Below are 22,877 nucleotides of genomic sequence, written 5' to 3' on the forward strand. Positions count from 1 at the left end.
ATGAAGCAACTGACAAACAACTAATCTCAAAAATATACAAGCAACTCCTACAGCTCAATTCCAGAAAAATAAATGACCCAATCAAAAAATGGGCCAAAGAACTAAATAGACATTTCTCCAAAGAAGACATACAGATGGCTAACAAACACATGAAAAGATGCTCAACATCACTCTTTATCAGAGAAATGCAAATCAAGACCATTATGAGATACCATTTCACACCAGTCAGAATGGCTGCGATCCAACAGTCTACAAATAATAATTGTTGGAGAGGGTGTGGAGAAAAGGGAACCCTCTTACACTGTTGGTGGGAATGCAAACTAGTACAGCCACTATGGAGAACAGTGTGGAGATTCCTTAAAAAACTGGAAATAGAACTGCCTTATGATCCAGCAATCCCACTGCTGGGCATACACACTGAGGAAACCAGAAGGGAAAGAGACACGTTTACCCCAGTGTTCATCGCAGCACTGTTTCTAATAGCCAGGACATGGAAGCAACCTAGATGTCCATCAGCAGATGAATGGATAAGAAAGCTGTGGTACATATACACAATGGAGTATTACTCAGCCATTAAAAAGAATTCATTTGAATCAGTTCTAATGAGGTGGATGAAACTGGAGCCTATTATACAGAGTGAAGTAAGCCAGAAGGAAAAACACCAATACAGTATACTAACGCATATATATAGAATTTAGAAAGATGATAACAATAACCCTGTGTACGAGACAGCAAAAGAGACACTGATGTATGGAACAGTCTTATGGACTCTGTGGGAGAGGGAGAGGGTGGGAAGATTTGGGAGAATGGCATTGAAACATGTAAAATATCATGTATGAAATGAGATGCCAGTCCAGGTTTGATACACGATACTTGATGCATGGGGCCAGTACACTGGGACGACCCAGAGGGATGGTATGGGGAGGGAGGAGGGAGGAGGGTACAGGATGGGGAGCACATGTATACCTGTGATGGATTCATTTTGATATTTGGCAAAACTAATACAATTATGTAAAGTTTAAAAATAAAATAAAATTAAAAAATAAATAAATGTTAATACAAGGATGGGATAAAAAAAAGAGAGCAGAATAGTGATTGGATCAGTGGTACAGTGGTGAAGAATCCACCTGGCTTGATCTGTGGGTCAGGAAGATCCTCTGGAGGAGGACATAGCAACCTACTCTAGTAATCTTGCCTGGAAAATTGCAGGGACAGAGGAGCCTGACAGTCTACAGTTCATGGGGTCACAAAAAAAGAGTTGGACATGATTTAGCAACTAAACAATATTTTAAAATGACTAGATCATGCTTTATTGAGAAGAAGCAAATAGTTTCAAATTAGAGATCACAAAGAACATTGAATTATTTGGAAGCATGCAGTTACTCAGGAGTTTTTCACACTCAGTGAAGAAGATATCAATATGATGCCATGATATGAATCATGGCTTTAAATATTTTCAAACTAATAAGATATCCATAACAATAAAATTAAATGCATTAGATCTTCAAAATATTCATAATGTTGGATAATTTATTTAATTTGCCACACTTGAATATTCTCTTTAATAGACGATTTCAAATTTGATTTATTAGACCTAGAAACATGAGTTCAATAAATTCTTCGAGGAAATCTCATTCAAGGGATGCTTTTGCCATCTATTGACAGTCCTAGAAAATAATTCCTTTATTTCTAACCAAGTCTCTTTTTCTTCCATATAGATGACTTTCCAAACTCATACATGGCTAATGGAAATTTCACTGGAGTCACTGAATTTATTCTCACAGGAGTCTCAGAATATCCAGACCTCCAGATCCCACTCTTCTTTGTCTTCCTGGTCATCTATGGACTGACCGTGACAGGGAACCTAAGCATCATCACCTTCACCAGTGTGGACTCCCAACTTCAGATCTCCATGTATTTCTTCCTCAGGCAATTGGCTATCGTCAGTCTTGGCAATTCAACTGTCATTGCCCCTAAAATGCTGATCAAAATTTTAGTAAAAAAGCATACCACCTCCTTCTAGGAATGTGCCACCTAACTAGGAGGGTTCTTGGTTTTCATTGTAGCTGAAATTTTCATGTTAGCTGTGATGGCCTATGACCACTATGCAGCCATTTGTAACCCCCTGATCTACAAGATGGTTGTATCTCGGTGGACCTGGCTTCTTTTCATTTCCCTCACATACTTTTACAGCTTTTTCACAGCGGTTGCAGTTTCATGTTGTGTATTTTCTGTGTCTTATTTTTCTTCCCAAGTAATCAATCATTTTAATGTGATACTGCCCCCCTGTTAACATTGTCTTGCTCTGATACTTAATTACCAGAGACAGTAGTATTCATATCTGCATCTACAAACTTGATGCTTTCCATAACTGTAGTTGTATCTTATTTCAACATCATGTTGTCCATTCTAAGGATACATTCATCAGAAGGAAGGAAAAGAGCCTTTTCCACATGTGCTTCACATATGACAGCTGTGTTAGTCTTCTATGGAACTCTGCTTTTCATGTATTTACAGCCTCGAAATAACCATTCACTGGATACCGATAAAATGGCCTCCGTATTTTATACACTGGTGATCCCCATGCTGAGTCCCATGATCTACAGCCTGAGGAACAAGGACTTGAAGGCTGCCTTGAGGAAATTTCTGACAAATTAGTGACGCAATGTTAAAGCTCTATAGGTCACTGAAGAGATGGTGAAGACAGGCTGCCATTGTGTGGCATATAGTATGAACAACATTAGAAGCTAAATGAATGGGTTATTTTCCCATTGTACAATTTTTGTTTTGAGAAAAAGTCCTAGTCCACATCTTTCAAACAAAAATCTTTAATACAAGCCCTTTTTTCTAATCTAAAAAGTGAAAAAATTGAGACAACAGCCACAGAAATTTTGGGAACAAATTGGAAAAACAGATAGTGAAAGTCAGATCCATATTATCTCCACAAAATCTGTGCAATTCACTGGTCTCAAGGCACGTAGGTGTGAAGATTTTAGTATCCCAGGAAAGATTTTGTGTGTGTGTGTGTGCACGTGTGCACGCATGTGCTTAGTCATGTATGACACTTTGAGACCCCATGGATTGTAGCCCACTCCTCTGTCTGTTGAATTTTCCAGGCAAGAATATTCAAATGGGTTGCCATTTCTTCCTCCAGAAGATCTTCCTGACCCAGGGATAAAACCCACGTCTCCTGTGTCTCCTGCAGATGGATTCTTTACCACTGAGCCACCCAGAAATCCCAGACAAGGCTAAAAGTATAAAGAAATATTTATGTAACCATCTGTGAGACAGAGTTTGTAGTTTGACACAAACTTTGTTATTTTTTTCTAAAAGGAAAAGAATAAATATAATCAACTCTCGTAAGATTATAACAATATTTAGAAATGTTCACAGTATGATGTCCCCGTGTCCAACATAGACTCCATTTCCCCTGAACATCAATGTTTTCAAGAAAATTAGTGTAATCCTTGAAGTGACAACAGAAAGTGATTCTGTGTCCTTCTGCTTTCTTCTCAGTCTTCAGTGCTAGTATGTGTACCTAAGGTTGGGATTTTTTCAGTGTTATGTCCTCTCCTACCCACTTCATCTACTTCATCCCAATCTGTTTTGTACACATGAAACTCTTTGCTGGAAGAGAGTGTTCTGCCCTCTTCTGTGGTATCAAAACTCTTATTTGTAAAACTGCAAGTTCATGGGTCAAAGTGCTAAACAGAAAAATAAAATATAAAACTTCTCAAATAAAATTTGAAAAAGTAATTTTATCTATCACACACAAAACATTATAAAGGTCAATGAAAAGAAATATCTCAATTGAAATGAACAAAATTTAGACATTTTAGATGGAGATATATGAATGAACAACAAGTGTATAGAAAAGTGTTCAGTATTATTAATCATCAAGTAAATGAAAATCAAATGCACAAGGAGATTATTTTTATCCCAGTTTCAATTAATACTTTTTTTTACTTCAAATATTGGCAAGTATGTATGTAAAGTATGAATTCTCATGAATGGTTTTAGGTAATGAAAATGCAAGAGTTAGTTTAGAACTCTGCAGTTTGTTATAAAGTTAAATATATAATTATTTGTGTTCCAACAATTTCCATCATATACCTATTACTAGGGAAATTAATATATCTATGCACATGCATGCTAAGTCACTTTGGTTGCACCCGACTCTTTTTGACACTATGGACTCCTCTGTCCATGGAATTCACCAGGGAAGAATACTGGAGTAGGTTGCCATGCCCTCATCCAGAGGATCTTCCAAATCAGGGATGGAAACTGCATCTCATCTCTAATGTCTCATTCATTGGCAGGCAGATTCTTTACCCTTGAGAAGCCCCACATATATGCACACATACAGTTATATAGGAGTGTTTATACTAGATTTATTCAGTTCAGTTCAGTCGCTCAGTCATGTCCAACTCTTTGCAACCCCATGAACTGCAGCACGCCAGGCTTCCCTGTCCATCACCAACTCCCAGAATCCACCCAAACCCATGTCATTGAGTTGGTAATGCTATCCAACCATCTTATCCTCTGTTGTCCCTTTCTCCTCCTGCCCTCAAACTTTCCCAGCATCAGGGTCTTTTCAAATGAGTCAGCTCTTTGCATCAGGTGGCCAAAGTACTGGAGTTTCAGCTTCAACATCAGTCTTACCAATAAACACCCAGGACTGATCCTTTAGGATGGAGTGCTTGGATCTCCTTGCAGTACAAGAGACTCTCAAGAGTTTCTCCAACCCTACAGTTCAAAAGCATCAATTTTTCTGTGGTCAATTTTCTTAATAGTCAAACTCTCACATCAATACATGACCACTGGAAAAACCATACCCTTTACTAGACAGAACTTTGTTAACAAAGTAATGTCTCTGCTTTTCAATATGTTATCTAGGTCGGTCATAACTTTCCTGCCAAGGAGTAAGCATCTTTTAATTTCATGGCTGCAATCACCATTGCAGTGATTTTCGAGCCCCCCAAAATAAACCCTGACACTGTTTCCACTGTTTCCCCATCTATTTCCCATTAAGTGATGGGACCAGATGCCATGATGTTAGTTTTCTGAATGTTGAGCTTTAAGCCAACTTTTTCACTCTCCTCTTTCACTTTCATCAAGAGGTTATTTAGTTCTTAGCTTTCTGCCATAATGGCAGTGTCATCTGCATATCTGAGGTTATTGATATTTCTCCCAGCAATCTTGATTGCAGCTTGTGCTTCTTCCAGCCCAGCGTTTGTCATGATGTACTCTGCATAGAAGTTAAATAAGCAGGGTGACAATATACAGCCTTGATGTACTCCTTTTCCTATTTGGAATCAGTCTGTTGTTCCATGTCCTGTTCTAACTGTTGTTTCCTGACCTGCATACACATTTCTCAAGAGGTAGGTCAGGTGGTCTGATAATCTCATCTCTTGAAGAATATTCCACAGTTGATTGTGATCCACACAGTAAAGGCTTTGGCATAATCAATAAAGCAGAAATAGATGTTTTTCTGGAACTTTCTTGGTTTTTCATGATCTAGCAGATCTTGGCAACTTGATCTCTGGTTCCTCTGCCTTTTCTAAAACCAGCTTGAACATCTGGAAGTTCACACTTCATGTATTGCTGAAGCCTGGCTTGAAGAATTTTGAGCATTACTTTACTAGTGTGTGAGATGAGTGCAATTCTGCAGTAGTTTGAGCATCCTTTGGCATTGCCGTTCCTTGGGATTGGAATGAAAATTGACCTTTTCCAGTCCTGTGGCCAGTGCTGAGTTTTCCAAATTTGCTGGCATATTGAGTGCAACACTTTAACAGCATCATCTTTCAGGATTTGAAATAGTTCTATCAGAATCCCATCACCTCCACTAGCTTTGTTCATAGAATGCTTCCTATGGCCCACTTGACTTCACATTCCAGGATGAAAGGTTTTAAAGTAACACAAAACTTGTATTTATTTGTTCAATTATCCTACTTGTATATTTGGAGTTTCTAAAAGTGCTAGCTCCTACAAGGTTTGGGGGAGGTGGAAAATAACTATCTGTTTTTTTTTTTTTTTTTCAAAAAAATGAAATTTAGATTATTTAAAAAATAATTAATAGGTAAATGAATTGTTAGACATAACACATGAGAAGTAATGAAACACCTCTAGGAAGAATTGAAACTTCACCTGACATCTGATGGATACATAGAATGATAAAGCCAACTAGATTGCAAAGACAGAAGGAAGAGTTTCTGCTTCAACTATGTACAAAATTCATGATCATATCTGAAAAACTGATAGTATGCATAATGGCTTAACACTGGAAATTACATAAAAAATGTCACAAAAAGTGAGACAAGTCTGAAAAGAAGGGGTTGCTTTTCAAAGTTAAGTTAGCCAACCCTTTGGAATATATCCTATGTAAAGAGGAAATAGTAAGCTATGATTTGCATGTTAAAAAGTACACTCTATTACAATGAACAGAGAAAGGCTGGCTAAGATAAATGTGTGGACAATAATACAGAAAGTTGTGATAGAGGCCTAAATTACAAGTAGACAGGTTTGAAAAAAAAATAGGTTAAATAATTAGTGTGTTCAATATCTAATTTTTATCAGTGGAGTTTAGAAAGATATAAGAAATGTATTTTCTTGACTTTGTGCCTGCGTAACTGGCTGTAATAAGACACCACTCACTGAGTTAGAAAATGCATGCTTCAAAGCAGATGAAAAATATAGGAAGGCTTCTGCACAACAAGGGAAACTATAAGCAAGGTGAAAAGAGCCTTCAGAATGGGAGAAAATAATAGCAAATAAAGCAACTGACAAAGAACTAATCTCAAAAATATACAAGTAACTCCTGAAGCTCAATTCCAGAAAAATAAATGACCCAATCAAAAAATGGGCCAAAGAACTAAATAGACATTTCTCCAAAGAAGACATACACACGGCTAACAAACACATGAAAAGATGCTCAACATCACTCATTATTAGAGAAATGCAAATCAAAACCACAATGAGATACCATTTCACGCCAGTCAGAATGGCTGCGATCCAAAAGTCTACAAGCAATAAATGCTGGAGAGGGTGTGGAGAAAAGGGAACCCTCTTATACTGTTGGTGGGAATGCAAACTAGTACAGCCACTATGGAGAACAGTGTGGTGATTCCTTAAAAAAACTGGAAATAGAACTGCCTAATGACCCAGCAATCCCACTGCTGGGCATACACACTAAGGAAACCAGAATTGAAAGAGACATGTATACCCCAGTGTTCATCACAGCACTGTTTATAACAGCCAGGACATGGAAGCAACCTAGATGTCCATCAGCAGATGAATGGATGAGAAAGCTCTGGTACATATACACAATGGAGTATTACTCAGCCATTAAAAAGAATACATTTGAATAAGTTCTACTGAGGTGGATGAAACTGGAGCTTATCATACAGCATGAAGTAAGCCAGAAACAAAAACACCAATACAGTATAGTAACACATATATATGGAATTTAGAAAGATGGTAACGATAACCACAGAAGAACTGTACAAAAAGTATCTTCAAGACTAAGATAATCACGATGGTATGATAACTCACCTAGAGCCAGACAGCCTGGAATGTGAAGTCAAGTGGGCCTTAGAAAGTATCACTATGAACAAAGCTAGTGGAGGTGATGGAATTCCAGTGGAGCTATTCCAAATCCTGAAAGATGATCCTGTGAAAGTGCTGCACTCAATATGCCAGCAAATTTGGAAAACTCAGCAGTGGCCACAGGACTGGAAAAGGTCAGTTTTCATTCCAATATCAAATAAAGGCAATGCCAAAGAATGCTCAAACTACCGAACAATTGCACTCATCTCACACACTAGTAAAGTAATGCTCAAAACTCTCCAAGCCAGGCTTCAGCAATATGTGAAGTGTGAACTTCCAGAAGTTCAAGCTGGTTTTAGAAAAGGCAGAGGAACCAGAGATCAAATTGTCAACATCCACTGGATCATGGAAAAAGCAAGAGAGTTCCAGAAAAAACAAACAAACAAAAAAACAAAAAAGCATCTATTTCTGCTTTATTGACTATGACAAAGCCTTCGACTGTGTGGATCACAATAAACTGTGGAAAATCCTGAAAGAGATGCGAATACCAGAGCACCTGACCTGCCTTTTGAGAAACTTATATGCAGTTCAGGAAGGAACAGTTAAAACTGGATATGGAACAACAGACTGTTTCCAAATAGGAAAAGGAGTACGTCATGGCTGTATATTGTCACCTTGCTTATTTAACTTCTATGCAAAGTACATCATGACAAACGCTGGGCTGGAAGAAGCACAAGCTGGAATCAAGATTGCCAGCAGAAATATCGATAACCTGAGACATGAAGATGACACAACCCTTATGGCAGAAATTGAAGGAGAACTAAAAAGCCTCTTGATGAAAGTGAAAGTGGAGAGTGAAACAGTTGGCTTAAAGCTCAACATTCAGAAAACTAGATCATGGCATCTGGTCCCATCACTTCATGGGAAATAGATGGGAAAACAGTGGAAACAGTGTCAGACTTTATTTTTGGGGGGCTCCAAAATCACTGCAGATGGTGATTGTAGCCATGAAATTAAAAGATGCTTACTCCTTAGAAGGAAAGTTATGACTAACCTAGATAGCATATTCAAAAGCAGAGACATTACTTTGCCAACAAAGGTCCATCTAATCAAGCCTATGGTTTTTCCAGTGGTCATGTATGAATGTGAGAGTTGGACTGTGAAGAAAGCTGAGCGCCAAAGAATTGATGCTTTTGAACTGTAGTGTTGGAGAAGACTCTTGAGAGTCCCTTGGACTGCAAGGAGATCCAACCAGTCCATTCTGAAGGAGATAAGCCCTGTGGTTTCTTTGGAAGGAATGATGCTAAAGCTGAAACTCCATTACTTTGTCCACCTTATGTGAAGAGTTAACTCACTGGAAAAGACTCTGATGCTGGGAGGGACTGGGGGTAGGAGGAGAAGGGGACGACAGAGGATGAGATGGCTGGATGGCACCACTGATCGATGGATGTGAGTCTGAGTGAGCTCCGGGAGCTGGTGATGGACAGAGATGCCTGGTGTGCTGTGATTCATGGGGTCGCAAAGAGTCGGACACGACTGAGCGACTGAACTGATCTGAACTGAACGATAACCCTGTATGTGAGACAGCAAAGAGACACAGATATATAGAACAGTCTTTTGGACTCTGTGGGAGAGGGAGAGGGTGGGATGATTTGGAGGAATGGCATGGAAACATATATAATATCATTTAAGAAATGAATCACCAGTCCAGTTTTGATACAGGATCCTTGGGACTGGTGCACTGGGACAACCCGGAGGGATGGTATGGGAAGGGAGGTGGTATGGAGGTTCAGGATGGGGAACACGTGTACACCTGTGGTGGATTCATGTTGATGTGTGGCAGAACCAATACAATATTCTAAAGTAATTAGCCTCCAAATAAAATAGGTAAATTTAAATTGCAAAAATAAAAATAAAAATATAGGATAGTTTTTGAATTTCTGAAATCTCTTTTGAGCATGTTATATTTAGTTACTTTGGGAATATGTAAGTGAATTTTTCTGGGAATCTCTTGAGTATATACCTGGAGATCAGAGGAGAAATCTGGCCTAGAAATTTAGACTTTTGCAACACAAAAGTGAGAACCATCCCCAGAACATTTGATGGGAGCTCCAAAAGAGTGTGCAAAAAATGACACAAGATGGCTTAGGAACGAAATGTAAAGTAATGCTTTAATTAAAACATAAACACAGGGAGTGGAACCACCAAGAAGTGTGAATGTGGACAGAATGTTGATTCTGATGACTTGCAAACCAAACCAAAACAAAATAAAACAATGGTTTTCATGAAAATTAATGTCAATGATATCAGGGGCTACATAGACAACATAAAAGAAGTCTCCATTGCCTATGGGAATAAGGAGATTGTTGGTGAATGTGGAATGAGTAATTGTATTACAATTATGGTGAGAACAAATTCAGAATACAAGTTGATATATAATTGCTAAAGATGAAGCAAATAACTTTCCAGGATATTTAGTACTGAAAGAATGAAGAGGAGAGGGGTTGATGGATGGAGGAAAAGGAAAATAAGTCACAGGTCATTGGTAATGATTTCAACATGCATCTTGTTTTTAAACTGAGGGGGAAGATCGAATAAATTAGTAGAGGATGAATATATGGGATGAACAAAACAGCTTGGGAACCAAAATATAAGTTTGTATATTAGAAAGAGAAATTTGTATGTTGTGAATAGTCATTGTGGCAATTGATCACAGAGTCTAAGCTGTTTAGGGTTCAGTCAGTTCAGTTCAGTCACTCAGTTTTGTCCAATTCTTTGTGATCCCATGAATCGCAGCATGCCAGGCCTCCCTGTCCATCACCATCTCCCGGAGTTCACTCGAACTCACGTCTACTGAGTCGGTGATGCCATCCAGCCATCTCATCCTCTGTCGTCCCCTTTTCCTCCTGCCTCCAATCCCTCCCAGCATCAGAGTCTTTCCAATGAGTCAACTCTTCACGTGAGGTGGTCAAAGTACTGGAGTTTCAGCTATAGCATCATTCCTTCCAAAGAATATCCAGGGATGATCTCCTCTAGAATTGACTGGTTGGATCTCCTTGCAGTCCAAGGGACTCTCAAGAATGTTCTCCAACACTGCAGTTCCAAAGCATCAATTCTTCGGCGCTCAGCTTTCTTCACAGTCCAACTCTTACATCCATACATGACCACAGGAAAAATCATAGCCTTGACTAGACAGACCTTTGTTGGCAAAGTAATGTCTCTGCTTTTCAATATGCTATCTAGGTTGGTCATAACTTTTCTTCCAACAGTAAGCGTCTTTTAATTTCATGGCTGGAGTCACCATCTGCTGTGATTTTGGAGCCCAAAAAGATAAAGTCTGACACTGTTTCCCCCACTATTTCCAATGTAGTCATAGGACCAGATGCCATGATCTTCGTTTTCTGGATGTTGAGTTTTAAGCCAACTATTTCACTCTCCTCTTTCACTTTCATCAAGAGGCTCTTTAGTTCCTCTTCACTTTCTGCCATAAGGGTGGTGTCATCTGCATATCTAAGGTTATTGATATTTCTGCTGGCAATCTTGATTCCAGCTTGTGCTTCTTCTAGCCCAGCATTTGTCATGATGTACTCTGCATAGAAGTTAAATAAGCAGAGTGACAATATACAGCCTTGATGTACTCCTTTTCCTATGTTAAGTAAAGGAGGTGGCAGTACATAAAGGATACTTAGGGTAAAGTGATTGGGTGGATACATAAAAGGTTGTAGTGTCATAATTGATGTGAAAGCAAAGTTCAGAAAGTTGTGGTCATAAGACAAGTTTTTTTATTTTGGATAGCTACTCTTTTATCAATTGTTACCTAAAACAAGCTTCAAAATGGATTCTCGGGAGTAGAACGCTCAAGTGGATAAACAGTGGGGTTGCAGATTCCAAGATCAAGAACCTAAGAAGCCAAGGTACGAAATAAGTGGTGTTCATGACACTGATGGCAAATTTGTGGACGATAAACATGATGGCATCAATACCAGAGCCTTCATTGGATAAAAGGGAGCGACCTGGATCCATATGTGATGACAGTGAATATGGGGATAAACCTCTAAGCGTCAGGGAGTGTACTTAAATGCAAGACACAGCAATGACAGAAAAGAATGCTCCAACATAAACAATGCCTTATTTCACCTGCCAGATTTAACATATATGGAGAGTTTCAAATGGAATAGCTTGAAGAAACCTGGAAAGAAATGCATTTTCAAGGATGATCCAAGTTTCAGTTTAAAGACAGGAAACTAAAATGACTGAAGATATTGGTGAGTTTGGTAACGTCAGAGCAAGAGCTACACAGACTCCAACACATCAGAAAACTATAAGTACTAGAAAAATTAAGAGCCAAGAAAGGTAATGATCTGAGATCACAGTCAATAAGGCAATGGAAAAAAGACCTCAAAATATTGAAAAAAGAATAACCTACAATCATGGGTATAATGGGATTGCACCATCTTTTCTTTTGAGAACAAGCCTAAATATGAATACTATTAATACTAATGGAATGAAAAACCATGTGTCTGTGCTCAGTCGTGTCTGACTCATGGACTGTAGCCAGCCAGGCTCCTCTGTCCATGGGCTTTCCAGGCAAGAATACTAGAGTGGTTTGCCATTTCCTCCTCCATGGAATCTTCCTACCCAGGGATCCAACCCTTGTCTCCCACATCTCCTGTATTGGTAGGAAGATTCTTTGTTACTGCACTGCCACATGAGAAGCCCATTTTAAGAGCTAAAATTTACTCATTTCCACATACTGCAGGAAAGGTATTATTTCAAGCACTTAAGGTGGACAGACTTAGATATCGCCTTTCAAAAATTTTCTGATTAATGGCGAAATTCTTACCTCTACAAAAAGAATTCATTTCTATAAACTATGAATTGAGATCATGGAGTCCAGAACTAGTTCATGAGCTATTTTGCTTCATCCCACGCTAATCATGAAACAGGAAGGGGGTTTAAGCTCTCACTCTCAGCTCCCAAATCTGAAAATGAAGAGGATAGCTTATCACCAGTCGATAGGGTTGATGGAAAGATGACCTGAGATGAAGTAGTAAAAAAAAAAAAAAATTAAAAATCAAACATATCTGCTCAAATGAAGATCATCACAAGCTGTTTCTTTTAATAAGCCAGAAAACAGTTTTTACTTCTACAAAATTATCTTGATTTTTTTCTTCTCCTGTTTAACATTTAAATGTTAGGAGCCATTTGATAAATATGTTTTCTGAATCATTTAAATATATTTTTAATCATTCCATTCATTTTTCAGAAAAAAGCAGGACTATGTTTCTAAGGGCTTTTCTCCCTTTAATTCCCAAATATTACATAGTAATTGAACAAAAACTAGATATCATAGTAAGAGAATAAAATAAAATAAAAATCATCCTGAACAGTTGGTATAGAGATGGTCAGAATATAAGATTACCTTTCATATTACCCCTTCTGAAATTATTCTTTTCTATATGTTTTATTAAATCTATTGATTCACCTAGTAAGTCATTATATATACAAAAACAACAATTTCCAGAGTTCCTAAATATTTCCAACATATTCAACTTAGGGATCCAAGATTCTGAACATGCCATCACCAAAAAAAATTGCAAACCATTCTGTCTGCAGTGGTTTCAGGACGAGGTGATCACACACCTTCTAGTCAGAAATCAGATGACCTCAAAACAATCTCATTTCAGTCTTAGGCCTCATGTCTTTCGTTTAGAGCTCCACACCTGCCCCATCTGCAGCAGGTGGATGACCGACTGAAATTATTTTTTTAATTTATTGTTTTCTGTTAATTAAAATTTTCAAAGACATAGTATGTTTGTTTAAAGTATTTAATGGACATAACTTATTTATTTATTTTAATATAAATTTATTTATTTTAATTGGAAGCTAATTATTTTACAATATTATATTGATTTTGCCATACATCAGCATGAATCCACCATGGGTGTACACGTGTTCCCCATCCTGAACACCCTCCCACCTCCGTCCCAATACCATCCCTCTGAATCATCCCAGTGCACCAGCCCCAAGCATCCTATATCATGCACTGAACCTGGACTGGTGATTGGTTTCACATATGATATTATACATGCTTCAATGTCATTCTCTCAAATCATCCCACCCTCACCCTCTCCCACAGATTTCAAAAGACTGTTCTATACATCTTTGTCTCTTTTGCTGTCTCACATACACAGTTATCATTACCATCTTTCTAAAGTCCATATATATGCGTTCAGTTCAGTTCAGTTCAGTCACTCAGTTGTGTCCGACTGCGACCCCAAGAATCGCAGCACGCCAGGCCTCCCTGTCCATCACCAACTCCCAGAGTTCACTCAGACTCACATCCATTGAGTGCCATCCATCCATCTCATCCTCTGCCATCCCCTTTCTTGCCTGCCCCCAATCCCTCCCAGCATCAGTCTTTTCCAATGAGTCAACTCTTCACATGATGTGGCAAAAGTATTGGAGTTTCAACTATAGCATCACTCCTTCCAAAGAAATCCCAGGGCTGACCTCCTTTAGAATGAATTGGTTGGATCTCTTTGCAGTCCAAGGGACTCTCAAGAGTCTTCTCCAACACCACAGTTCAAAAGCATCAATTCTTCAGCACGCAGCTTTCTTCACAGTCCAATTCTCACATCCATACATGACTACTGGAAAAACCATAGCCTTTACTAGACAGACCTTTGTTGGCAAAGTAATGTCTCTGCTTTTGAATATGCTATCTAGGTTGGTCATAACTTTCCTTCCAATGGGTAAGTGTCTTTTAATTTCATGGCTGCAGTCACCATCTGCAGTGATTTTGGAGCCCCCCAAAATAAAATCTGACACTGTTTCCACTGTTTCTACATCTATTTCCCATGTAGTGATGGGACAAGATGCCATGATCTTCTTTTTCTGAATGTTGAGCTTTAAGCCAACTCTTTCACTCTTATCTTTCACTTTCATCAAGAGGTTTTTTAGTTCCTCTTCACTTTCTGATATATGGGTGGTGTCATCTGCTTATCTGAGGTTATTGATATCTCTTCCAGCAATCTTGATTCCAGCTTGTTCTTCTTCCAGCCCAGGATTTGTCATGATGTACTCTGCATAGAAGTTAAATAAGCAGGGTGACGGTATACAGCCTTGACATCCTCCTTTTCCTATTTGGAACCAGTCTGTTTTTCCATGTCCATTTCTAATTTTATATGCATTAGTATACTATATTGGTGTTTTTCTTTCTGGCTTACTTCACTGTGTATAACAGGGTCCAGTTTCATCCACCTCCTTAGAACTGATTCAAATGTATTCTTTTCAATGGCTGAGCAATATTCCATTGTGTATATGTACCACAGCTTTCTTATCTATTCATCTGCTGATGGACATCTAGGTTGCTTCCATGTCCTGGCTGTTATAAACAGTGCTGTGATGAACACTGGGGTACACATTTTTTTTTTTCAATTCTGGTTTCCTCAGTGTGTATGCCCAGCAGTGGGATTGCTGGGTCATATGGCAGTTCTATTCCCAGTGTTTTAAGGAATCACCACACTGTTCTCCATAGTGGCTGTACTAGTTTACATTCCCACCAACAGTGTAAGAGGGTTCCCTTTTCTCCCCACCCTCTCCAGAATTTATTCCTTGTAGACTTTTGGATAGCAGCCATTCTGACTGGTGTGAAATGGTACTTCATTGTGGGTTTGAGTTGCATTTCTCAGATAATGAGTGATGTTGAGCATCTTTTCATGTGTTTGTTAGCCACCTGTATGTCTTCTTTGGAGAAATGTCTGTTTAGTTCTTTGGCCCATTTTTTATTGGGTCATTTATTTTTCTTGGAGAAGGAAATGACAGCCCACACAAATATTCTTGCCTGGAAAATCTCATGGATGGCAGAGCCTGGTAGGCTACCGTCCATGGGGTCGCAAAGCGTCAGACATGACTGAGCGACTTCACTTCACTTCACTTATTTTTCTGGAATTTAGCCGAAGGAGTTGCTTGTATATTTTTGAGATTAATTATTTGTCAGTTGCTTCATTTGCTATTGTTTTATCCCATTATGAAGGCTGTCTTTTCACCTTGCTTATAGTTTCTTTTGTTGTGCAGAAGCTTTTAATTTTAATTAGGTCCCATTGTTTATTTTTGGTTTTATTTCCAATATTGTCGAAGGTGGGTCATAGAGGATCCTGCTGTGATTTATGTCGGAGAGTGTTTTGCCTATGTTCTCCTCTAGGAGTTTTGTAGTTTCTGGTCTTTAAATCTTTAATGTATTTTGAGTTTATTTTTGTGTGTGGTGTTAGAAAGTGTTCTAGTTGCATTCTTTTACAAGTGGTTGACCAGTTTTCTCAGCACCACTTGTTTTAACAAGTGGAGATTGTCTTTTCTCCATTGTATATTCTTGCCTCCTTTGTTGAAGATAATGTGTCCATAGGTGCATGGACTTATCTTTGGGCTTTCTATTTTGTTCCTTTGATCTATTTTCCTGTCTTTGTGCCAGTACCATACTGACTGTCTTGATGACTGTGGCTTTGTAGTAGACCCTGAAGTCAAGCTGGTTGATTCCTCCAGTTCCGTTCTTCTTCCTCCAGATTTCTTTAGCTATTCAAGGTTTTTTTTTTTTTTTTTAATTTCCACACAAATTGTGAAATTATTTGTTCTAGTTCTGTGAAAAATACTGTTGGTAGCTTATAGGGATTGCATTGAATATATAGATTGCTTTGTGTAGTATACTCATTTTCACTATATTGATTCTTCTGATCCACAAATGGGTATATTTCTCCATCTATTAGTGTCCTCTTTGATTTCTTTCACCAGTGTTTTATAGTTTTCTATATATAGGTTTTTTGTTTCTTAAAATATTTCAATAATTAAAATAAATTGTGCTCAAGTAACTCTGTATTTATTTTCTTTTATTAAAAATAGATAAGAAATTATTCAATTATGCTAGATATTAAATAAAATGTCATATTTCTATCTTCCAAACCCCACAGAGTTCCATACTTTGGAAATTCTGCAGAGAAAAAAATCACTTCATTCTGAAACCAGAATTTCCATGGAGAGTCTCCTCTGAATGTGTCCAACATAAGATCAGGGAGGATCAGAATCAGTTCCCAACATCTGCTTGTTTATCTCTAAGGGAGACAAGAATACTCAGACTGTGTGCTCTAGGGGATTTTATTGTTAAAAAAAAAAATCAAATCTCTACTATAGCAAAAGCCCATTACTCTGTAGTGTCTGAGTTTATCCTCTTGGGACTCACAGATAATTCAGAACTTCAAGCCATTCTCTTTGGTGTATTTCTAGGAATCTATTTAGCTAGTGTCCTTGGTAATCTTGGTTTGATTGTACTAGTACAGGTCAGCCTGCAGCTTAACACACCCATGTTTGTTTGTTTTTTTTTCCTCAGCCATCTGGCTTTTATTGATTTTTCTTTTACTTCATCTGTCACCCCAAACACCTTGGTGAATTTTCTGTGTGAAGTTAAAAGTATAACATTTTATGAATGTGCCATTCAGATGTGTTGCTTCATCACATTTGTAGTTTGTGAACAGTATTTGCTCTCAGTCATGGCCTATGACAGGTATGTTGCCATTTGCAACCCTTTATGCCATCCTCATGCCTAAAAAACTCTTCAATCAGGTCATTGCTAACACATATATTTATGGAGTCGTTGTGAGTCTTGCACAGATAGTCGCAACATTCCTCTTATCTTTCTGTGGTTCCAATAGAGTCAACCACTTCTACTGTGATGATGTCCCCTTGGCTGCACTGGCTTACTCTGACACTCACGTTAAAGAGCTGATGCTGTTAACCATTGCTGGGTTCAACACTCTTTGCTCTCTACTGATGGTGATCATTTCTCATATCTTCATCCTCTTTGCCATTCTTAGGATCCGTTCTTCTGAAGGGAGCCAAGAAGCCTTTCTATTTGTGTTTCTCATTTCACCTTCATCACCATATTTTATGCAACAGTCATTTTTATGTACCTCCTGCCCATTTCAAGCCATTCTCTGAATACAGATAAATTTGCTTCAGTATTCTGTGTGGTAGTGATTCCCATGTTAAACCCATTGATTTATAGCTTGAGAAATCAGGAAGTAAAGAATGCACTGAAGAGAATTATAGAAAAGTTCCATTTGGCTATCAAATAACTGAAAAATCAAGGACAGGGAGGAATCAGAGGACTTGGAGTTGTGGCTTATCTAGAGTCAAAATGCTGATAAATGATAGGGTCAAATTCCTCACTGTCAGTGTTCATATTTATTCAATATGTCTTACCCACTGTTTCATTCTTGGTGATTTACACGTGAAAGGCATTTTGTAAATTTAGAGGTGTTAAATTTTAAAAGGAAAAAGAGACAGACAAACAAGGAAAGACAGAGACAGAAACAGATAGAGATATCTTAACCTGTTTGAACAGACATCTTTAAAATTAAAGAAATGGAACATCAGGCATAATGACTTTATCTGAATTCTTTCTCATATGGGTCATACTAAGAAAGATCAACATTTGATGTCTTATATTTCAAGTTTGCTGCATAGATAATCTGGAAAATAAGGCAAAGTTTAATAGCAATATTTTTTTTATTATTATTTTAACACTGAATAATCTTCCTAACACTCCTGTTCTTGCATTCAGCTCAAAGAATAGCACCAGCAGAACAACCTTGACATCGAACCCTTGGTAACAACTGATACTGACACTGTATCAGTTTAGTTCACTGAAGCTCTTTCCTGCCATTATAATTCCTTGCTTGCTCTATGTCAGTCGTGATTAGAAACATGGACTCTTCCTTCACACAGTTTAGCTAACAATTTTAGTTTTTCCAAGCAATAGCTCTTATCTTGGGTAAATTACTATATTTCACATATCTTTTTCTTGTTTTTTTCATCTACAGTAGTAGTAGTTCCTTTGTCCTGGACTGACTGTGAAGATTAAATAAGATTATGACTATAAAAGGCTTACAGAGTTTGTAGTACATGCCAAGAGCTTCATGAGCATTGATTATTATACCTAATTAGTGACGTTATTTTCAGTATTGTTATTGCATGCACAGCCCTTTTTAGAAAGAGTTGGCATTGTTATATGCCTTATTTTAAAATCAACAAAATGAAAATATAAAAACTAACAAGTTATTATATTGACACCATTAAAGCAATTTCATTACTTTTCATTTTTGTTTCAAATCGGTATAAATGACTTTTTTTTTTTTTTAACTGTACATATTTAAAGTGATCAATTTGATAAGTTTTAAAACATTACCACAGTTAAAATGCTGAATGAGTTTGTCCCTTCCACCAAGGTTCCTCCTCCACTGACCCTGGGCAACTACCAGTCTGGTTCCTGTCACTATGGATTGCTTTGCGGTTCTTACATGCATGCTGCATGCTAAGTTGCTTCACTCGTTTCTGACTGCTTATTTCTTACTGTTTTATATAAATGGAATCAGCAATATGAACTCTTTATGGCAGAGAAATTTTATACCTCAGAAGTGCAAACAGCTTCATGTTGAACATTTGGCATACTTATTCTCTAAAATTGCATTGCCTACACCACTGAGATGCCGTGCAGTGCCCACACCACTGAGCCATTCTACCTCCCACGCATGCGTGCATGTTGTCATTTCAGTCATGTCTTTTTGACCCCATGGACTTTAGCCCACCAGACTCCTCTGTCCATGGGATTCTTTAGGCAAGAATACTGGAGTGGGGTGCCATGGTCTCCTCCAGGGGATCTACCTGATCCTGGGATGCAAGAGGGGCCCAGGTTTCTCCTGCATTGGCAGGCAAGTTGTTTACCACCAGCACAAACTTGGAAGCCCATTCTGCCTCCACTGTCCCTAAATTTCATCTCAATTGCTTTTATTAATTTTGTTGGGGTATAGTTGCTTTATAATACTGAATTAGTTTCCTGCCATACAGCAAAGTGAATTAGTTATTCATATACATATGTACACTCTTTTTTAGATTCACTTCTCATTTAGGTCACCACAGAGCACTGAGTAGAGATCCTTGTGCTTTACAACAGGTTCTCATCAGTTATCTATTTTATACATGACAGTGTATATATGTCAATCCCAATCTCCAAATTCACTCATCTGTCTTTCCTCCCTTGGCAATCGTGAGTTTCTTTTCTATATCTGTAATTCTATTTCTGTTTTGCAAGCAAGTTCATCTGTACCATTTTTGTAGACTCCACATATAAGGGATATTATATATTTGTCTTTCTCTTTCTGACTTACTTCACTCACTTTGACAGTCTTTAGGTCATTCCCTGTTGCTGTTAATAGTATTGTTTCATCTTTTTTATGACTTAGTAATATTCCATTATACATATGTACCACTTCTTTATCACTTCCTCTGTTTATGCACATTTAAGTTGTTTCCATGCCCAGGCTATTGAAAATTGTGCTGCAAAGCACACTGAGGTGCATACATTCTTAGAGATTATGGCTTTCTTCAGATGTATGTCCAGGTGGGCTTCCCCAGTAACTCAGCTGGTAAAGTTGTCCAGGAGACCTGATTTCAATCCCTGAGTGGGGAAGATCACTCAAAGAAGGGCATGGTAACCCACTCCAGTATGCTTGCCTAGAGAATTCCCATGGTCAGAGGAGCCTGGTGGGTTGACAGTCCATAGGGTTGCAAAGAATTAGACATGAATGAGCAACTAAGCGCACACATGGCAGCTGTAGTTTTATTTATTTTAAGGAAATTCCATACTTTTCTACATAGTGGTTTTACCAATTATATCCCCACCGACAGTATAGGAGGGTTCTTTTTTCTCCATAACCTCTCTAGCATGCATTGCCTGTAGATATTTTGAAGATGGATAGATATTTCTCCAAATAAGACATACAGATAGTTTTAAAAAAAATGAAAAGATGATCAATATCACTAATTGTTCAGATCAGATCAAATCAGTCACTCAGTCGTGTCCAACTCTTTGTGACCCCATGAATCGCAGCACGCCAGGCCTCCCTGTCCATCACCAACTCCCAGAGTTCACCCAGACTCATGTCCATCGAGTCAGTGATGCCATCCAGCCATCTCGTCCTCTGTCGTCCCCTTCTCCTCTTGCCCCCAATCCCTCCCAGCATCAGAGTCTTTTCCAATGAGGCAACTCTTCGCATAAGGTGGCCAAAGTACTGGAGTTTCAGCTTTAGCAACATTCCTGCCAAAAAAATCCCAGGGCTGATCTCCTTCAGAATGGACTGGTTGGCTCTCCTTGCAGCCCAAGGGACTCTCAAGAGTCTTCTCCAACACCACAGTTCAAAAGCACCAATTCTTCGGTGCTCAGCCTTCTTCACAGTCCAACTCTCACATCCATACATGATCACAGGAAAAAACCATAGCTTTGACTAGACGAAACTGTGTTGGCAAAGTAATGTCTCTGCTTTTGAATATGCTATCTAGGTTGGTCATAACTTTCCTTCCAAGGAGTAAAGGTCTTTTAATTTCATGGCTGCAGTCATCATCTGCAGTGATTTTGGAGCCCAGAAAAATAAATTCTGACACTGTTTCCACTGTTTCCCCATGTATTTCCCATGAAGTGATGGGACCGGAGGCCATGATCTTTGTTTTCTGAATGTTTCAAGTTTTAAGCCAACTTTTTCACTCTCCTCTTTCACTTTCATCAAGAGGCTTTTTAGTTCCTCTTCACTTTCTGCCATAAGGGTGGTGTCATCTGCATATCTGAGGTTATTGATATTTCTCCGGGCAATCTTGATTCCAGCTTGTGTTTCTTCCAGTCCAGCGTTTCTCATGATGTATTCTGCATATAAGGTAAATAAACAGGGTGACAATATACAGCCGTGATGTACTCCTTTTCCTATTTGGAACCAGTCTGTTGTTCCATGTCCAGTTCTAACTGTTGCTTCCTGACCTGCATACAGATTTCTCAAGAGGCAGGTCAGGTGGTCTGGTATTCCCATCTCTTTCAGAACTGTCCACAGTTGATTGTGGTCCACACAGTCAAAGGCTTTGGCATAGTCAATAAAGCATAAATAGATGTTTTTCTGGAACTCTCTTGCTTTTTACATGATCCAGCGGATGTTGGCAATTTGACCTCTGGTTCCTCTGCCTTTTCTAAAACCAGCTTGAACATCAGGAAGTTCACAGTTCACATATTGCTGAAGCCTAGCTTGGAGAATTTTGAGCATTACTTTACTAGCATGTGAGATGAGTGCAATTGTGTGGTAGTTTGAGCATTCTTTGGTATTGGCTTTCTTTGATATTGGAATGAAAACTGACCTTTTCCAGTCCTGTGGCCAGTGCTGAGTTTTCCAAATTTGCTGGCATATTGAGTGCAGTAATTTCACAGCATTATCTTTCAGGATTTGAAATAGCTCAACTGGAATTCTATCACCTCCACTAGCTTTGTTCATAGTGATGCTTTCTGAGGCCCATTTGACTTCACATTCCACAATGTCTGGCTTTAGGTCAGTGGTCACACCATCGTGATTATCTGGGTTGTGAAGATCTTTTTTGTACAGTTCTTCTGTGTATTCTTGCCATCTCTTCTTAATATCTTCTGCTTCTGTTAGGTCCATACCATTTCTGTCCTTTATTGAGCCCATCTTTGCATGAAATATTCCTTTGGTATCTATGATTTTCTTGAAGAGATCTCTAGTCTTTCCTATTCTGTTGTTTTCCTCTATTTCTTTGCATTGATTGCTGAGGAAAGCTTTCTTATCTCTTCTTTCTATTCTTTGGAACTCTGCATTCAGATGTTTATATCTTTCCTTTTCTCCTTTGCTTTTCACTTCTCTTCTTTTCACAGCTATTTGTAAGGCATCCCCAGACAGCCATTTTGCTTCTTTGCATTTCTTTTCCATGGGGATGGTCTTGATCCCTGTCTCCTATACAATGTCACGAACCTCATTCCATAGTTCATCAGGCACTCTATCTATCAGATCTAGACCCTTAAATCTATTTCTCACTTCCACGGTATAATCATAAGGGATTCGATTTAGGTCATACCTGAATGGTCTAGTGGTTTTCCCTACTTTCTTCAATTTAAGTCTGAATTTGGCAATAAGGGGTTCATGATCTGAGCCACAGTCAGCTCCTGGTCTTGTTTTTGCTGACTGTATAGAGCTTCTCCATCTTTGGCTGCAAAGAATGTAATCAATCTCATTTCAGTGTTGACCATCTGGTGATGGCCATGTATAGAGTCTTCTCTTGTGTTGTTGGAAGAGGGAGTTTGTTATGACCAGTGCATTTTCTTGGCAAAACTCTATTAGTTTTGGCTAATCTCTATCAGGCAGCTGCGACTGGTGTGCTGAGTGCAGGTGTCTGCGACCAGCGCACTAAGCGTGGCCGAGAGGAGGCACCCCACGTCCGAAGTCAGGGGCAGAAGC

General features: G+C 38.6%; 2 pseudogenes; both read left to right on the forward strand.

Moving 5' to 3' along the window:
- The first annotated feature begins 1,738 nt into the window (after nt 1-1,738).
- On the forward strand, nt 1,739-2,658 carry LOC113877159 (annotated as a pseudogene).
- Nucleotides 2,659-9,820: 7,162 nt separating this feature from the next.
- LOC113877351 lies at nt 9,821-17,669 on the forward strand (annotated as a pseudogene).
- Nucleotides 17,670-22,877: the final 5,208 nt, after the last annotated feature.

Source organism: Bos indicus x Bos taurus, chromosome 19 (assembly GCF_003369695.1).
Source record: "Bos indicus x Bos taurus breed Angus x Brahman F1 hybrid chromosome 19, Bos_hybrid_MaternalHap_v2.0, whole genome shotgun sequence".
NCBI lineage: Eukaryota > Metazoa > Chordata > Mammalia > Artiodactyla > Bovidae > Bos > Bos indicus x Bos taurus.